This window comes from Chelonia mydas, chromosome 4, assembly GCF_015237465.2.
Source record: "Chelonia mydas isolate rCheMyd1 chromosome 4, rCheMyd1.pri.v2, whole genome shotgun sequence".
NCBI lineage: Eukaryota > Metazoa > Chordata > Testudines > Cheloniidae > Chelonia > Chelonia mydas.
Genome location: NC_057852.1, coordinates 30,666,286 through 30,686,017, shown reverse-complemented (window position 1 = coordinate 30,686,017; position 19,732 = coordinate 30,666,286).

The following is a 19,732-nucleotide window of genomic DNA, read 5'->3' as shown; positions in this document are numbered from 1 at the left end:
AAGTGTATCCTCACTTGGACTATTCATTCAATGTGCTGTGCCTGTAGTTTCCTCTCTTTTCTAACACATCAACAGCAAAAATGGCTTGACTTCCCTCAAGTGTTAGTCAGACTCTGTCAGGTTAGCAGATGGCCCAACAGCTGTTGACATTTTTGGAACCTTTTCTGCTCATCTCAGAATGTTCTTGTTTCCCCAGTTTGAAATCACAAGAAAAGGCAAAGAGGAGTGAGGAAGACGAAGAAAATAGGATAAAGCCTCACTGCTCTCAGGGAGTGAGTAGTGTGAGGTATAAGATAATGAGCCAGTTTCTCAGATGGCATAAATTTGTATAACTGCATTAATATTCATAGTGCTATGCTGATTTATGCTAGCTGAGAATCTGGCCTTATAATTTAAAGAGAAGATTGCCTCCATTTGGAGAAAGGCAGCATTATGAATTTGCCTTTAAATGAAGCTTTTCTCCCCATATAAAACCCACCTATAGTGTCTAAATAATGGGTTTGGATTAAATGTGGATCTTTCAAGTAATGATCCTGTTGCTCAAAGTGGTACTATTTCTGTGACACAAGCAAGGTAGCAATTTCAGTTCCAATTCTGCTTTAATTCATGTTCAACTAGCAGAAGAATTTTATTGTTAACATTAGAACACAATGTTCATTGTTTAAACAGTAAAGTTCTGGGGTTTTATTTTTATTATGTTATAAATCAGGACTGAAATTGGTTTGTGATCTGACTAGAGTTTCATGTGGCTACCATGCTGAAAAGATGTTTTTTTTCAGGAATATAATTCTTGCCAACTGGAGATTCAGATGTTCATTTGAAACAAAAGTTGTTTAAAATATACTTTACAGTTCATAGATATCAAGAAATGTAACCTGTAGACTACCACACAGAGAAAATAATGTGGAGACATCGTTGAAGGCAAAAAAAAAAAAAGCCTAGGGCCAATTCTGTCCTCATGTGTTCTGATGTCACATTGAAGCATTTCTTGGTATCTGTGAGCTGTGCAATATATTTGAAATGTAAGCCTATGTTTAAAGTGACCATTTGTCTGAACTTTCTCTCAGTGACAGCCACATTTCAGAAGAGTAAGGTCACTTGTGATGCCACAGCACTCTGAAAACCCAGTCTGATTTCTTAAATGTCATTTATAAATTTAGATTTGATTCACTTAGACCATATTTAGAAACAGAACCTAAAAAAATCGCACTGAATAAAGAATTCACAAACTTTTTCTACCAGGATTTTATTCCTAAAATAGAAGGGTTTGGTTCAAATTACAGAAGAAGAAAGTGGGAGGGGGAGAGGGGAAGATCTTTTTAAGCCTAATTCAGACCTCTTCTAAGCAGCCCCATCTCCACTGAAGTAAGGTATATAAACATCAGTAGAGTTAATGTAGTCCTCTTCAACCTGGAGTCCACACTCCATACTTTCGCCCATCACCTATGTGCAAGGCATTACCTGCTAAAGTCACCACTCCCCACTCAAAACCCACCATGGCCAGGCCTACCATTGGGACAGGTATCTAACCACTATTGTGCATGTCCTCATAGGTGACAAAGGAAACCCCCACCAGCCATGGCTCCTCACCCCCAACAAGAACCCCTCAACCCAGACAGAAGAGCATGGCAACTGTGCTGCCACTCAACCGGTGATGGAGAGAATCCTTGGAAGCTTAAAGATATGGTGCAGGTGTCTCCATGCCGCTGGTGATACACTACAGTCGAGCCCCAGCATTTAGCATAATATTGCTATTCCCATGGGAATCCTTTTCCTTAGGGGCTACACACAGAAGTCGGGGGAGGAAGTGGAGAAGGAAGAGGAGGAGCATCAGCAGGCTGTGGCTGCGACGGAAGGGTGACACAGGCATCCACAATGGATGTGTGCACAGAGGCAATTGTCCTTTGTCAACATAGGAAGGAGAATCTGGGAGCAACTCCTGCAAGAGGTGGTCTAGACCATCACCAGGTACCTGAACATTTAAAACAAATCTTAGCAAAAAACAGAGACAAACTCCAAGGCGTGTGCCACAATGTGCTTCTCTTGAATGCAATGCAATTTTGTTTTTTGTTTGTGTCTGTGTGTTACAGAATTACAAAAGCTACATAAAAATCAACAAGGCAGGATCACAACAATAAACATAACACATGCAACAATATAAAAGAGAATTCAAACAATACAAGGTTACAAAAAGCGCTGCATTAAAATGCCAAATGGTCACATAGTCTGAATAAAAAGCATACTGCTCCCAAATTAAAAAGGTAAAAGCTGTTTGCTTAGAGCTAAAATGCTGCAGTTGATGCAGTTGGATAAAATGGCATAGATCCTCCACTCAGAGATAAAATGTTAAAATAAGGCTAATTAAAAATGATAAAATAAGGGCTCAGATAAAACAGTAAAACAAGGCTTCAACAGTAACTGTAAAATAATTCTCATAAAGTTAAAATAATGCTAAGACTAATGGTGAAAGAAAGCTCAGAAAAAGGGTAAAAACAGAACAACGTTGATGGTGCATGTTTTAAAAGTGTTGTACAAATAGATACAGCAGGCAAAGCTATCAGTGAAGAACGAGTTAAAACCAGAAACCCACCACTGCTCAGTACCTCCTGCTTCCTCATTTTGCTGGTGGAGTGGAGAGCCAAAGCCTGTTGGTGGCTGTCTCCGCATGTTCCGAGCACTCTGTTGTGTGGAGGGCAATGGGGGTGGCTTCAGGCCAGTGAGATGGGCCTGGTGATGGTGACTGGAGGAGAGTCTCCACAGAGACAGGGCATACAAGGGTGTCAAGGGTCCAACTTACTGGGGATGGGGGTCTGAGGAGACGGAATAGGAATACTGATGTTTGGGGCAGAGTTGCTGCCTTCTGTGGAGAAAGGGGGAGAAGGGGAGGGAGTCCCCCATCATGGGTCAGGAAGCAGTTTGGGAGCTGGGCCATGAGGAGATCACACTGGGAGCAAAAGGGCTGAATGTGTGGGTACAAAACATGGGGTAGATAGGACTGCACAATGGGGAACAAGCCATGGATTGACCAAAGGAGCCAAAGAGAAAAAGCATGGGGGTGCTGCATGAACAATGGGAGGAGATGAGGCAGAGACTGTCAAGGGTGTACAATGGAGGACCATGGAGGGATGGTGACAAGAGACCATTGGCATGAATAGAGCCCTGCATGGATACAAAATCCACCATCCGCAAACATGGTCTGTGGATATAAAGCGGATATCCACAGATGTGCAGGGCTCTAGGCATAAGTACAATTCAGCACTGTGTTTGGTTGTCTAGCTTTTGACTCTGAACTGAAATCACCTCATAAACCCCGCCTTGAAGGACACTGCTCACGCATGCCTCTTGGAGCTGTAGATCCCAGTCAAGGCTTTTCACGTGCCCCTTTCTGAACCCTGCTATTTTCCACACCATGGCCTTGTTCTGGTCAATGAGAATGCAGAAACAGTCTTGTGTCACTGGAGCTGGGCCTCCTCTTTCACCAGGACTGGGACAAAGTGCTGGACTTGGTGGCTTCCCAGGCCCATCTGGGGCTCAGGACAGGACCAGCCTAGATTCTGGTGGCGTTGTGTGTTGCTGGGGGAGCTGTCTCTGCAGTCCCCCAACAGTGATGGTTCACTTACCAGATCTGTAGAGGTGAGGACAGCAAGGAGGAGGAGGGAGGGAGCTGCTCAAAGACAGGGTTGCAAGGGAAACAGCAGAGGAAGAGGATGGTGCAGGGGTTGTGCCGGATGGTGCTGGTGTGGACTATGGTGTTCCAGGGAGTGTGCTCCGTTTTACTTGAGCACATGCATTCAGGGTTCCAGATGTAGATGGTGAGGTGCCAGGTCGTGCGTAAGGGGATGAAGCTGAGGCCACAGAGGTTCCAGAAGAGTTGGGGAGGCCATACATAGGAAGAAGGCAGTGAAGGGCTCCGATTCTGTGCTGCTGAGGAGGCTCGTTGTCCTGGAGAGAGGGTGTCTCCTGATGATGTGCTGCCTCGGAAACAGGAATCCACTAGGCTGTGTACTTGCTTGCTTGCTTTTCATGGTGTGGACCTCTATCAGACACCCTAGAGTGTGCAACCACAAGACCAACACTGGGGTGACCTATGGATACACTTAAGGCAGTCTTTCTCGACCTGCTCTTCCGAGACAGGGAACGGGAGGTGGGATGGGTGGTGTAGGAGGAGAGTGGAAGGTGGGTGTGCAGGGGCTAATGGGAAATGGAATGATAATGCTGCTTTGTGGCTGTGGTCCCTCTCTGGACAGTGGGACACATGACACCATATTGTCCCTCTTTCATAATATGTCACACACATTCTAGATGTTCTGATTAATGTCTCATGGCTCTTACATAATTTTTCTGAATAATGAATTCCATTTTACAAGACATACCTATTTCATAGTTCAGTCCACAACACTGCAGAAGCTTTAACAAGAACTTTCCCAATATCTCTATTAAGCATCAGGACTCTTCTTCCATGAATAGCATTTTTCCATTTTTGTCATGTTCAGTGCTAGACGTCCGATAGGTGAAGACAGAGCCAATGGGGGTCAGTAGATTCATTACTGGTTTTGCCTGTTCAAGGATAGTGCTCAGATCACAAAATTACAAACTATACTGTTAGGGTTAAAATCTGGCTAAATGTACAAAGCAATAGGGATTAAATTCATTCCTGTAGAGAGGGGCAGCACAAGACCTATGTACCACGAAAATGTCTCTTGAGTCCTATATTTTGGGTTTAAGTGGAATTTGAGTGGTGCATAGACCTTGTGCTGGCCCTCTGAACCAGGCTGAATTTCACCATCTGTCTGTCTAATGGACACAGCACTTACAAAGTTGGTGGATGCTAATAAAAGTTCCAGGAAGCTTATCATAAAATAGATGTTAACATCACTATAGAAAGAGGAATGTTAACAGGATGTTATCTCTTGTGAGTGAGGGGAAGAAATAAGGCTGATCTCCCAAATGGTACGTAAGTTAAACCAAATAATTAGCTAGAGATTCCACAGCCAGGGAAACCTTTTAAATACCAGTGACATGAATGAATTAAATCATTACACTAATGTTTTCTCTACTCCTTTCTAAGCAGCAGCCATTGCAGCACCACACAGCAATTTTGAGTTGAATGAGTTAATATGCTTCCGGAGTCATCCCTCATGATTTATAGAAGCTATTGTTAGTTGCAGGGTTGGGAGATTAGTAATGGTATATAGTTTGGGCATGCTAAGCTTGCTGACCTCTTTTCCTATTCATGTAGTTAAGTTTCAACCTGTAAACATCCTATTTTGGTGGAAATAGATTTTAAGGCACAAGGCCAGATTCTCTATTGCTTTGCACCTTGTGTAATTATTTATACCTGTGCAAAAGTGGATATGAAACTACCATTCTAGTTTTTGATAGCTTTGATAGTTACATCCATGTATGGGATATAACTAATGTGAGATTGTTTCATGCTGACTGATAAGAACTGAGAATTCTGAGCTAGATCCTCAACTGCTCAAAGTTATGGATGCATCACTGACTCCTGTAGAACTTCACTGATTAACATCAGATAAGGAAACATCAGTCTGGAGAAGGCTATGTTAACTTGGTGAGGCATAATGCAATAGCTGATCAACTGAAGATTCATTGTTTGGACTGAGATTCTTCAAAGGTAAATCTCAAAGACATCATCAAATATTAAGGCATTTTGGCTTTTTCCCTCTTAGTTTGCTTTCAGCAATAATTTTGTATTACAGGTGAGTGATGGCTTTAACTAATTATCTTCATTAGTGCAGTGATGCTTAAGAAAGAATGCTTGCACCAACATTCCAGGATCTTCCGTTTTCTCACTTAGTATTGCTGAAGCTATATCTGAGAAACTGAATTTTGAAATAGGTGTCTCCTATTAATTTGAAGAAAAAAAAACAAATCATGTCACGGGCTAAGCAGCACTGAAAGTTTAAGGGGGTAGCATTTAATAGATGGCAGTGAGTTACATATGACAGGGGTTCTCAACCTTTTTCTTTCTGAGCCCCATTTCCCCCCCCCCCCCCACATGCTATAAAAACTCCGCGGCCCACCAGTGCCACCACAACTGTTTTTCTGCATATAAAAGCCAGGGCACACATTAGGGGAAGCAAGCAGGGCAATTGCCCAGGGCCCCATGCCACAGGGGAACCCACAAAGCTAAGTTGCTTAGGCTTTGGCTTTAGCTCTGGATGGTGGGGTTCGGGGCCCTGGGCTTCAGCCCCATGTGTTGGAGCTTTGGCTTTCCGCCCTAGGCCCCAGCAAGTCTAATGCCAGCCCTGCTTGGCAGACCCCCTGAAACCTGCTCATGGCCCCCCAGGGGCACCTTGTTGAGAACCACTGACATATGATATAGCTCTTATGTATTTGTTGCTGAACAAATCAACGGTACTATCAGAACTATAGTCAATGGGTTCCTACATCTGAGTTGTACCATTGCATTCAGTCTGTTAAAAGATGGGGGGGTTCCAATTCTCCATTACACTGTTTCTATTTTTGGTGCAGAAACGGGAGTAGAGAATGGGGCAGGAACACCTTTTAAAGCACCTTCTTGACTGACAGTATGTTTTTGCTTTTATGGAAAATATAAGAAACTGTTGATAAAGATGGGACTATAGAAACACAGAGCTCAGACTAAATGAAGGTATGAACAGGGCTTCTATTTTAAAAAATGAAAAGAAAATTTTGGTTTAGATTGAAGACCTGTGAGTGCTCTTTTCCAGAAGGAAGCTGCTTATTGGAGGCCTGGTCTACACATAGAAGGGCTTTATATCCACTGGAAATGAAGACATGAGAGTTGGTCACCTTGCTGACTTTCACAGAAATGTAGGGCTAGAAGAGACCTTGAGAGGTCAACTCTAGTCCCCTGTGCCAAGGCAGGACCAAGTATACCTAGACCATCCCTAATATGGGTTTGTCTTACCTATTCTTCAAAACCTCCACTGATAGGGATTTCATAACCTCCCTCAGAAGCCTGTTCCAGCACTTAACTATCCTTATAGTTAGAAACTTTTTCCTAATATCTAGCCTAAGTCTCCCTTGCTACAAATTAAGTAATTACTTCTTGTCCCACCCTCGGTGGACCTGGAGAATAATTGTTCACCACCCCCTTTATAGCAGCCTTTAACAATATTTGAAGACTTTCATGGTCTTCACTCTCCCTCCATATTTTTTTATCAAGACTACACATGCCTACTTTTAAAAAAAACCTTTCCTCGTAGGTCAGGTTTTCTATACCTTTTATCATTTTGTCACTCTTCTCTGGACTCTTTCCAACTATATCCAGAAATGGATATAGTACTCCAGGCCTCACGAGTGCTGAGTAGAGCAGGACAGTTACCTCCCATGTCTTACATATGACACTTCTGTTAATACTGCCCAGAATATCAGCCTTTTCTGCACCTGCATCACATTGTTGACTCTCATTCTATTGTGATCCACTATAACCCCCAGATCCTTCTCAGCAGTACAACCGCCTAGCCACTTTCCCCCATTTTCTAGTTGTGCATTTAATTTTTCCTTCCTAAGTGTAGTACTTTGCACTTATCTTTATTGAATTTCATCTTGTTGATTTCAGACCAAGTCTCCAATTTGTCAAGATCGTTTTTGAATTCTAATCCTGTCCATTTGCTGGATCAGGAAGAAAGCCCTGCATCAGTTTAAAATGCAGGCTTTTATCCAAAGTCCTCTCTTTTTCTGTTGGTCTCTAGAGAATCCAGTTTGAACTAGTATTTGCGTTTCTCTCCAGGGGCTTCAAATGCTGATGACAAAGGAAGTACATTAGCATCCCACCTCCCTCCTAGAAAAGATACATATAATGTCACAACACCACATACATAATTGCATTTTTAATACAATGTACCCCCAATGTATTAACCCTAATTCAATAAGGATAAACTTAATTCCATAAGATTTGTTCAGGATATTGTTAATCTGTCACAGCATCCTCCCAGTTTGATCGCAAACTATTGATAACTTCTCTTTAAGTGGTCTTCCAACCAACTGTGCATCCACCTTATATTAACTTCATCTAGACCACATTTTCCTAGTTTGCTTATGAGAATGTCATGTGTGACTGTGTCAAAAGCCTTACTAAAATGAAGGTATTCTAAGTCTACATCTTCCCTCTCCCCATCCACTAGCGAATATCCCTGTCAAAGAAGGAAATTAGGTTGGTTGGCATTTGTTCTTGACAAATCCATGTGGGCTATTCCTTATAACCCTATTTGTCAGGCTTTGGGTTCTAGTCAGTCATCCCTGGTGGTTGGAGCAAGCCATAGAGTCAGGAGCAGGCCGAGGGCAGCACTTAATCCAGGGAACAGGCGGTGGGTCAGGACAGAGGTAAGAGTCCATAGTCAAGCCAAATCAGGGATCTTAGTTGGAGTCTGGATGCAGGCTGAAAGTCGAAGCTGGGTGGGAGTCAGTCCAAGGGTCAGCAGGCAGATGCAGGGCTGGAGCAAAGTCAGAGTAGGACTCGAACAAGGCTGATGTGGGTTGGAACAAGGCTCGGGCAAGGCTGCGGCAGGAACAGGAGCCAGATCAAGGGCAAGCTGGAAACCTAGGGAGTCTATAACACTGCAAGGCATCAGGAGGGTTTCTGGCCAATTACTGCTGCTGCAAAGACTAACTTGCAGCTCTGGTGGGGTCAGTGAAATACCTGTGCCTGGGGGTCCTCTAATTTAGACCTTGCCCAGGGATAGGTGCTGCAGCATGCCTGAGGGCTGAATAAGGAGACCAGATGTCCCCATTTTATAGGGACAGTCCCGATATTCTGGTCTTTTTGTATATACGTAGGCGCCTATTACCCCCAACTCCTGTCCCAATTTTTCACAGTTTCTATCTGGTCACCCTACGGTTGCGTCAATACAGGCTGTGTTGGAGGGATGCGTCGTGGCAGTTGAGTGAGCAGCCCTGGTCTGGCTGTGGGTATGCCTTGCATTATTATCCTCTAGCTGCTTACAAATTGTTTATTAAATTTGTTCCTATAGCTTTCCAGGTATCAGTTAGGCTGACTGGTTTCATAATTCCATGGCTCCTCTCTGTTTCCCTTTTTAAAGATAGGTAATATGTTTGCCCTTTTCCAATCCTCTGGGACGGGGTGGGCAAACCGCGGCCCAGGGGCCACATCCGGCCCTTCAGATGTTTTAATCCAGCCCTCGAGCTCCTGCCAGGGAACAGGGTCCGGGGCTTGCCCCACTCCAGTGCTTCAGCCGGGGGTTTGCCCCACTCTGCGCGTGCTGTGGCTCCACACAGCTCCCGGAAGCAGCAGCATGTCCCCCCTCTGGCTCCTATGAGTAGGGGCAGTCAGGCGGCTCTGCACGCTGCCCTCGCCCCAAGCACCACCCCCACAGTTCCCATTGGCCGGGAACCACAGTCAATGGGAGCTGCAGGGGTGGCGCCTGTGGACGGGGCAGTGTGCAGAGTCGCCTGGCTGTGCCTCCATGTAGAAGCCAGAGAGGGGACATGCTGCTGCTTCCAGAAGCTGCTTGAGGTAAGTGCTTCCTGGAGTCTGCACTCCTGACCTCTTCCCACACTCCAACCCCCTGCCCCAGCCCTGATCCCCCTCCCACCCTCTGAACCCCTTGGTCCCAGCCCAGAGCACCCTCTGCACCCCCAACCTCTCATCCCCAGCCTCACCCCCGAACCCATACCCCCAGCTGGAGCCCTCACCCCCTCCTGCACCTCAAAACCCAATTTTGTGAGCATTCATGGTCTGCCATACAATTTCCATACCCAGATGTGGTCCTCGGGCCAAATAGTTTGCCCAACCCTGCTCTGGGACCTCACCCATCCTCCAGCAGTTCTCAGAGATAATAACTAATGGTTCGATGATTGCTTCAGGTAGCTTCCTAAGTACCCTGGATGGTATTTCATTAGGCCTTGCTGACATGAATATATCTAACTTAGCTAAATATTCTTTAACCTGTTCTTTCCCTATTTTGGCTTGCATTTCTTTCCCCACAATATTGATTGTGTTTAATTATCTAGTCAATATCAACCTTTTTAGTGAAGACTAGAGTAAAATAAGCATTGAACACCTCAACTGTCTTGATGTCATCAGTTATTAGCTCTCCTTCCCTGGTAAGTAGAGGACCAACACTTTCCTTCTTCTTTCTCTTGCTCCTAAGGTATTTAAAGAACCTCTTCTTACTGTCTTTTAGGTCCCTTGCTATATGTAACTCATTTTGTGCCTTAGCCTTTCTGATTTTGTCCCTACATGTTTGTGCTATCCTTTTGTGCAGATCCTTAGCAATTTGTTCATGTTTCCACTTTTTGTAGGATGCCCTTTTTAATTTCTGTAAGAGTTGGATGCCTGCCTTTTGCCTTTGAAAATCTTCCCCTCAGAAAATGTTTGAACCCCCAAATGCTTCATAAACTAATAGAGATAAAGCTAGATTTCTCTTCTGTTTGTTGTTTCTCACTCACACCATGAGATTCATAAAATGGCTGCTATTACCATTATGTCCTTCAGTGATTATCTCATAAACATAGTGCAATTAAATTATAAATTTTGTAGATGACTCTAGACAGAATATAAATGTACTGCACTCAAAGGCACTTCAAATTCTCACAATAAACAAGGCAACTACTACAAAACAATGATGACATCTTCTCCTTCATATTATATATGTGCCTGGATTTGCCATTTTGATCTCTTAATTACTTTGACAGTGTCTTTCACAGTTAAGGATAAATGTCACCATCAGTATCTTGTGTTTCTGTACAAAAATCATTGTACGCTATTTTAAATCTAAATTCCTGTACATAAATGCTTTTTGGTTTTGGAAAAAAGTAATGCTTAAGGTGAAAATTCATGTCTATGATGGTGGCATGAAGGTGAATGTGTATGGAAAGCAAGAAGAAAATGTGGCCATTTTGGAGATATCTAAGCATGAGAAGAAATACTTTTTAACTGTTCAGAAATGTTTCACATCTCTTTGTGCTCAGCAAGTGCTTCATCCAAAGTCCACTGAAGTCAACAGAGAGACTCACATTGACTACAGTGGATTTTAGACAAAAGCCGTAATGCAAAAATCGTACTTTAAAGAAAAATTCATACTTGACATGATTTTGGACCTAATCATTCAAGCTCTCCGTGCATAAAAGCCTGGAGTCATCATGGACCTAATTTAAACATGTGAGTAGTCCCAGTGAAGTCAAAGAGACTATTCACTTGCTTAAAATTGGCATGTTCTTATGTACAGTGACGAATTACTGCCAAAACTCTTAATAATTTCAATAGTCCTCAGTGAGAACAAATACAATCTATATGTCTGAAGGAATTTCATTTTGGAATAACAGTTTATAAACACTTGTCAGACAGCATCTTGTGCCTGCCCATTAGGATCTCTTCTTGTAATTTTAAATCATAAATATGTTGGGTTTGATTTTTCACTCCTTACATAGATACTTACCACAGTGAAAAGTGGGTGTAAAACACTACCCTTTCAAATGGTAGCATTGTACCCCAGTTTTACACAGGTGTAACTGACTATACAAGATGCGTGGGAGTGGAGAATCAGGCCCATTTTGTCTACAAAGATAAGTCTTCAAACAATAAAGATATCTTGAGGGATAACAAATTGACTGAAATTTATAATAATTTCAAATAGTTGAATTTGCTCAATATTTATATATAGTGGCTTTGAGACAATTGCCTGAGCTCTATTATAAAGAATCTGTTCAATCAGTTTCAGAACTACTCTCAAAAGACTCATCTTTCTCATTCTTTAATTTTGGAAGCTGAAAGGTTTCCCTCCACCTCATAACAATTTAAAAAAAAAACAAACAACAGTTTGTATTAATCTAAGTTTATCAGAAGAGAACAGAGGCAAACAACCAAGAGCAGAACACTTTTTTACATTTATCATCTGTAATTTTAGATATACAGAAAGACAATAAACATACATTTAAGAGATTAAAAGATAACACCACTCAATCTAGGGAGAAGGGATTTCATGCCTTGGTTCTCTAGCACCACTTTTAGTTGGGATGTAGGGAGTGTTTAAAGAGGAAGAGCCTGGAATCCAGCAGCCATTTCTTTTAAATTAACAATGTGTGGAAATGCAATGCTATGTATATACTTATGTCATGAATATCTAGAGCATCACACACTGAAATACAAAGTAAACTGGTTCAGTTGGATAAAGCTATATGCCATTAGTCTGTTTCATACAAATACCTCCAGCCATCAATCCTTGAGTCTCTTTATGTCATGCACATTTCCTTAACATACTTATTTGGATGTTCAGTCATTAGACCACACATGCACTTCAAATTCTCACACTCTAAATCTGTACACTGCAGAAGGTACTGCTCACTCCACAGCATACAAAATTTGAAACTGCTGTGATCTAGCAGAAGGACTAGCAGACAATACACTTTCCAATGCTATTAAAAGTAATGGGTGAATGAGATTTTTATGATGACGTGGGACAGCCCCAGACTATATGAAATTTGAATAGCATGTGTGTTGTTTTGAATTATGTACAATTGCAGAATCAAATTACGCCTTTTTTTTTTCATGTTCTCCTTAAAAACAACAGCAAAACGCCACCAGCAGCAAAAGGCAAAAAAATTATATAGAAAAACTTGTTAGTGGAAAATTATAGTATTTCATACATGCAAAAATTAGAAAACTCTAAATCATGCTGTCCACAGCAATCATAAGTTAAACACATTATGCACATAATGGCAGAAAGCGTATCACTACCTGCTGTAATACAAATGCTGTATACTCAATAACCAAGTTCTGGTTGCTATAGGAATAATGAATGTAATGTCCTTCATTCTGTGAGACCAAAGTGTCAACCATAGCATGGTAATACATTGTTTTGCCATATAATTTTAACCAGACCTTTGCACACAATTTAGGTTTTGCCTACATGGTTCTTAAATACAAAAATGGTGCAATATTTTTACCAATTAAAATGAAATTGGCCCTGAAGATTTGCCAGTCTCTTTGACAGCACATCTATATTTATTTATCCTGAATGTTTCTCCAAGACACTCAATGACTATTCTCTATTATGACACAGCTGGATGCAAATTACAGTTTTTATATACATTTAAACAGAAAGTGATGCTCACCTTAACTATAGCAGAGCTGGCACTCCACTTTAATACAGTCCTACATTTGCTTTGTTGCCTAACCTGATATATGGGGGAAACACTGGTGAAATGGTAAAGAGCCTGATACTACTACCACTGAAATCTGTGGCAAAACTTCCATTGACTTCAATAAGAACAAAAGCCAGCATTAGATCTCTAAAATGGGATTATTAATCTCTTTTCGCCAGCAGCTGTGCTTCCTGTCAGCCCCCTACAAAGGGGAGAGCTCCTTCCAGCTTTCTAATAACACTGCTTCATAGGACTGAGTTTTTGACTGCTAGCAGCAATCTATCTTCCTCAGGCCACTGAAGGACTACTATTTGCCTCAGTCACTTGAGTTAAATTCATGTAACCTAAAGTAGAGAAGAACATCAGTCCATTTGAAAAGAAGAAATAATACTGGAACAGTGACACTGATCAGTTGTTAATACCTTTCTGATTAGCTGTGATTAACAAAAAAAAAAAGTCATGCCATGTTTTGAACTGCTCCAGTATCTTCTCTTTAGATGATGTACATCTAACATTCACAGAGCACTATTTGCTTCTGTATATATGGCCACTGACTTAGACATGTGAAAGGAAAACATAGATAAGAATTATATAATCAGAGAAGAATTTGAGTCACAGGAAAAATCATCCCCTCAAAATGACAGAGAAACACATTTTGATGCACCAGGCAACATTTTTTAAAAGATGCTACTGATAAAAGTCACCGCCATGCACATAATTGGGCATGGAACTTATATGTGCCTGTTAAAGTTTTCATTGGGTGACCCTTAATGAAGGCCAGAAGAAAGAAGTCTTACCTGTTTCTGGACAGAGAGAAGAAAGTGAAAAGCTAGGTTTCTGTATACAGCATTCACATTGATTTTGGAAGGTTAGAAAGTGGTAAATAAAAAGAGAGCCTGCATTTCTAAAGCAGCTTTCACCCCAACGTGCTTTACCAACAGATAGATCAATATCTGTGTACGCAGACATGTACTATAAAGGGATTACTTTGCCCAGCTCTGAAATACAGCATCCTCTGGAGTGAAACACAGCAACTGTTTTAACAGAGCACAACACCACAACACAACAGTTTAAAGTAAGACATTAAGAATATTTTTTCGGTTGAAACTACAGAATAATATAGCTATGCAGAATATAATTAACATAGTAGCTGGCCAGGACTTTAGGGTTAACACCCCCACTCTTACAATGTGTGTCATGGATTCTATAATGAGAACCGATTGTCAAGACCTTAGTTTTACATTATTCAAAATGTAAAGAGTAAAATTTTCCAAGGCACATAAATGACATAGGAACCTAAGTTCCATTTTCAAAAGTGACTTAAGATATGTCCACAATGGAGATGGATGTGTAATTTCCAGCTCATGTAGACATACCCATTCTAGCTCTGATCAAGCTAATGCACTAAAAATAGAAGTGTAGCTATGGCAGCTTGAGCAGCTGGGAGGACCAGCCACCCTATTTGAACCCTAGATACATACCCTGAGCAGCTAGTTCATCCTTCTAGCCCGCAATTCTATGTATGTCTATCCAAACTGGAAATTATACCTCCAGATCCACTGTAGATATACTCTTATGCATTTAAACCCAGATCCACGCTTTCTGGAATGGCTGACGACTGTGAGTGCCAACCTCAGGGCATGCTGTCAAGAAGCAGGGCAAAAACTGCAAATTGGGTGTATGTTCTATAATTAGATTTCACCAACCCAGTAAAAAGTGTGAACTCCTAAAGCACTATAACAGTCTTACGGAGTCCCCTTGGCATTCCAGTCTATCTTGCCACCCAGGCAAGCTGGATTTTGTGAGAGATGGTCACTTTACACCAAGGATCACAACAATATTCGGGTTACTCCCATTCCCAAAGGACCAATCACTTAGCCTAGGTCAGCTGTATTCAGATCTCAACCCAAAGACAAGACTTGTAGCCAATCCTGTAGCAAACTAACTAAAGGTTTATTAACTAGGAAAAAGAAATTTGGGTTATTTACAAGGTTAAAGCAGGTAAATATACACAGACAAATGAGGTACAGTCTTAGGTTCTAAAAGATGACAGTAGCTGCTATAATATGCATGCTTTATAAGTCCCCATGGGGACTTAAATAGCTGGGGACTCCTCGCTTATGCTTAGAAATCTTTAACCCTCAGAATTCAAGCAGCAGAGGAATAAAGTTTCTTCCGGTCAAGCATTTTTATTCCCTTCCTCCAGAGTGAAAACTGATAGAACAAATGTTGGTGCCTGACTCCTCTTCATGTGAGTGGTGAGGGCAATCAACCAAATTTTTGTCCTTTGATGTTACACAATGGCTCCCTTGGTTGCAGTGGACCCTCTTGTCTGCAGACCCAGCACTTTACCCTAATTAATGCTTCTTTCCCGTTTGTTGAGTTACACAATTATAGAGGTTTACAATGGAAACATTTATCATTCTGTACAGATAAGTAAGACTAAGGGTAAGTCTACACTTAAAAAAAAAAAAAGTATACCTAAGTTCTATTGGGATACAGCCACTGCAGTAATTAAATTGTGTTTTCATGTCTACACTATGCTTCTTGTGTGTGCAGTGTGCATCCTCACTAGCAGCGCTTGCATCGATGCAGAGAGCAGTCTACCATGGGTAGCTATGCCACTATCTAGTGCAGGGTGTTTTGGGTAGGTTTTGCAATGCCTCATGGGGCCAAAATGAGTCATGCAGGGGTGACTGGGAGCATGATTTCAGTGTCCCATAATGCAGAGTTCTCCATCCCATAATTTCATCAGCATCCCATAATATTTTGCACCTCTTCTCAAAATTCCTGTGAACCCACACATCCCTCCTCACTCTCCGCCATCTGTGTCAGAAGCATGGCTCGTACACAGCTCTGCATTATTGTGATGAGCATTGAGAGCACGGGGCACCTGATCCTGTAGTGTTTTCAGAGCTGCCAGAGGAGCTGTGGGGAATATGCCAGGTCCTTGGAGGCTAGGTTGCTGTAGGACATAGAAACAATTCAAAGTTGTTGGCAACATTCATGGAGCAGCTGCAGATGGTGAAGCGCCAGTTCTGGGCCTGAGAAATTAGTACTGACTGGTGGGATTGCATTGTCATGTGGGTTTGGGATGACAAGCAGTGGGCTAGGTCCTGAACTTTCAGATACACAAGGCCACATTCTTGGATCTGTGTGCAGAGCTTGCTCCAGCCCTTCAGTGCAGTAAGACCAAAATGAGATCTGCACTAACAGTGGAGAAGTGGGTGGTGATAGCTCCATGGAAACTTGCAACACCAGATTGCTACCTGTCAGTCGGGAATCAATTGGGAGTTGGGAAATCCACCGTGGGGGCTGTTGTGATGCAAGTGTGCGGGACCATTAGTCAGATCCTGCTACAAAGGACTGTGACTCTGGGCAATGTGCAGGAGATACTGGATGGTTTTGCAGCAATGGGATTCCCTAACTGTGGTGCAGCGAGAGATGGCACGTATATCCATATTTTGGCATCAGACCGCCTTGTCACAGAGTATATCAACAGAAAGGGCTACTTTTTATGGTAATACAAGCACTGGTGGATCACCGGGACTGCTTTAATGACATCAACCTGGGCTGGTATGGGAAGGTGTATGACACATGCATCTTTAAGAATACAGGACTGTTCAGAAAGCTGCAAGGGACTTTCTTTCCAGACTGGCGGATTACTATTGGGGACGCTGAAATGCCAATAGTGATACTGGGAGACCTACCCCTTACTCACATGGCTCATGAAGCCATATACCGGTGACTTTGACAGCACCAAGGAGCACTTCAACTACAAGCTCAGCAGATGCAGAATGACCATTGAATGTGCCTTTGGTCATTTGAAAGGTCACTGGCTCTGTCCGCTCATGAGTTTGGACCTCAGTGAAAAAAAATCCCAATAGTTACAGATACCTGCTGTGTCCTGCGTGTCCAAAGTGGGGGAAAGTTTCTGCCGGGCTGTCTGCTGATTTTGAGCAGCCAGATACCAAGTCTGTAAGAAGAGCTCAACGCGGAGCCCATTTGGCTCAGAGAGCTGTGAAAGACCACTTCAATAGTGAGCTATAGTAATATATGTTGCTGTAGTGTGCTCTACCTCATAGGCGCTGACTCCGTGTATGCTCCAGGGCTGGAGCACCCATGGGGAAAAATTAGTGAGTGCTCTGCACCCAGCGGCAGCCAAGCTCCCCCCCTCCTCGCCTCCTTCTCCCCACTCCCACCCCCCTCCAAGCTTGAGAAAGAGGCAGGGCAGGGGTGGAGCCGGGTCAAGCACCCACCAGGCAGAGGGGAAGTCGGCGCCTATGTTCTACCCGGCATTGCTCTAAGTGTAGACACTTATCTAGTTAAAAGAAAAGGAGGACTTGTGGCACCTTAGAGACTAACCAATTTATTTGCGCATAAGCTTTCGTGAGCTACAGCTCACTTCATCGGATGCATTCCCGGGACCCCCTGCCCTATCCAACCTCCCCTGCTCCTTGTCCCCTGACTACCCCAACCCCTGTCCACACTCCCTCCCTCTCACAGACTCCCCGAGACTCCCACACCTATCCAACCCCCCTGTTCCCCGTCCCCCCAGAACTTCCACCCCATCCAACCAACCCCTGCTCCCTGTCCCCTGACTGCCCCCCGGGACCTTCCGCCCCTTATCCAATCCCCCCACTCCCCGCCCCCTTACCATGCTGCTCAGAGCAGCATGTCTGGCAGCCGCACTGCCCGGCCGGAGCCAGTCCCACCGCCACGCTGCCCAGCAGGAGCTCGCAGCCCTGCTACCCAGAGCACTGGCGGTGTGGCGAGCTGAGGCTATGGGGGAGGGGGAGGGGCCGGGGGCTAGCCTCCCCGGCCGGGAGCTCAAGAGCCAGGCAGGACAGTCCCGCGGGCCGTAGTTTACCCACCTCTGTACTAGGGCATTCATATATATATATATATGTACTACTGCTCTTCTCTCCTGAGTGACATGTGACTTTCACCGATGGTGACGGTAATGGATCAACTAAAATCCTCAGTGAACCCCTTTAAAGAGTTATCGCCAAAGCTTGTTCTAGGGATATTCCAAAACTGCAGTTGCCCATGGCACTTTTTTGCCTATGTCACCTTTAGCCGCTAAGGAGATGGGGTTGTTTTCCCTCACCCCCTCCACTTGCTTGTTTCACCCACTTACTGTGGCCCAAATCCTGCAAAAAATTAGGCAAATGTAACTTTACTCACACAAGTAGTCCTATTGACATTAATAAGACTACTCACATGAATAAAGTTATGCACATGCTTAAATGTTTGCAAGGTCAGGGCCTTGGATCGTAAAATCACGGGAGCAAGGATCATTTCTTCCATATGTTTTACGGTACCTAGAAGAATGGCCTCTGTCTACGTGGGATTTCTGGATACTACTTTAGTATTAATAATATATATAAAAGAATGAAAAGGCTATAATTAATTTACAGTACTTTCATTATATGCTATGTCACATGATCCCTATTCACTAAATGATTTCAACGCATGCTTAAAGTCAAGCACATGATTATGTCCCATTGACTTTAGTGGGATTTAAAAACATGTTAAGTTCTTTGTTGAAATGGGCTCATAATCGGTAAAAGTCTGATCCTGCACCTATGGAAGTCTAAACAAAGTTCTTCTTGACTTCCATGGTACAGGATCAAACACTAAACAGTCCAAAACATAAGCACATAAGTCATATGTATCTTACCATCTTTAAGTAAATTTTTCATATTTTATAGATGTAGGAGGGGAGAAGAGCATGGCTAAAAAGAAAGTTGTATATCTTGTCTGAACCCCTTTAGACCATTATAACTGACTCTGACTCAGATTATGTAATGAGGAATTAGCTCATTTTTGCATTATAGTGACATTTACTTGGTACAGAAGAAATTATTTCTGTGACACGAACTCTGCATACAGTTAGCACTGTATCACACAACACACTAGAGGGCTTCAAAAGCATATTTCACTTCTTATTTTCCTATAATAAAAATGATTTTGATTATTAGATTTGCAGAACTAAACAGGCTCTCCCTCTCTATTTTGACAGCATTAGTCTTTTTCTCCTCTGCAGGGAAAGTCTAAAGCTAAGATGCAATTGCTCACACTAAGGCAGGGGTCAGCAACCTTTCAGAAGTGGTGTGCCAAGTCTTCATTTATTCACTCTAATTTAAGGTTTTACATGCCAGTAATACATTTTAACGTTTTTAGAAGGTCTCTTTCTATAAGTCTATACTATATAACTAAACTATTGTTGTATGTAAAGTAAATAAGGTTTTTAAAATGTTTAAGAAGCTTCATTTAAAATTAAATTAAAATGCAGAGCCCCCCGGACCAGTGGCCAGGACCCGGGCAGTGTGAGTGCCACTGAAAATCAGCTCGTGTGCTGCCTTCGGAACCCATGCCATAGGTTGCCTAACCCTGCACTAAGGCATAATAATAACAGCATGTTGGACTGACATAAACAAGTCATTTTCATAGGTACACCCCCAATCTGGTATAATGTAGATCAGTTTTTAATTCAGGATCATATAAAGTTTTTACAGCCAGCTGATTCTCAGAAAACAATCTTTTCTTCCTCCAAAAAGAACACACTCAGTTGGTGTCTGGTAGCAAGAGTATGATAAAGCACCAGTGAAGGATGATT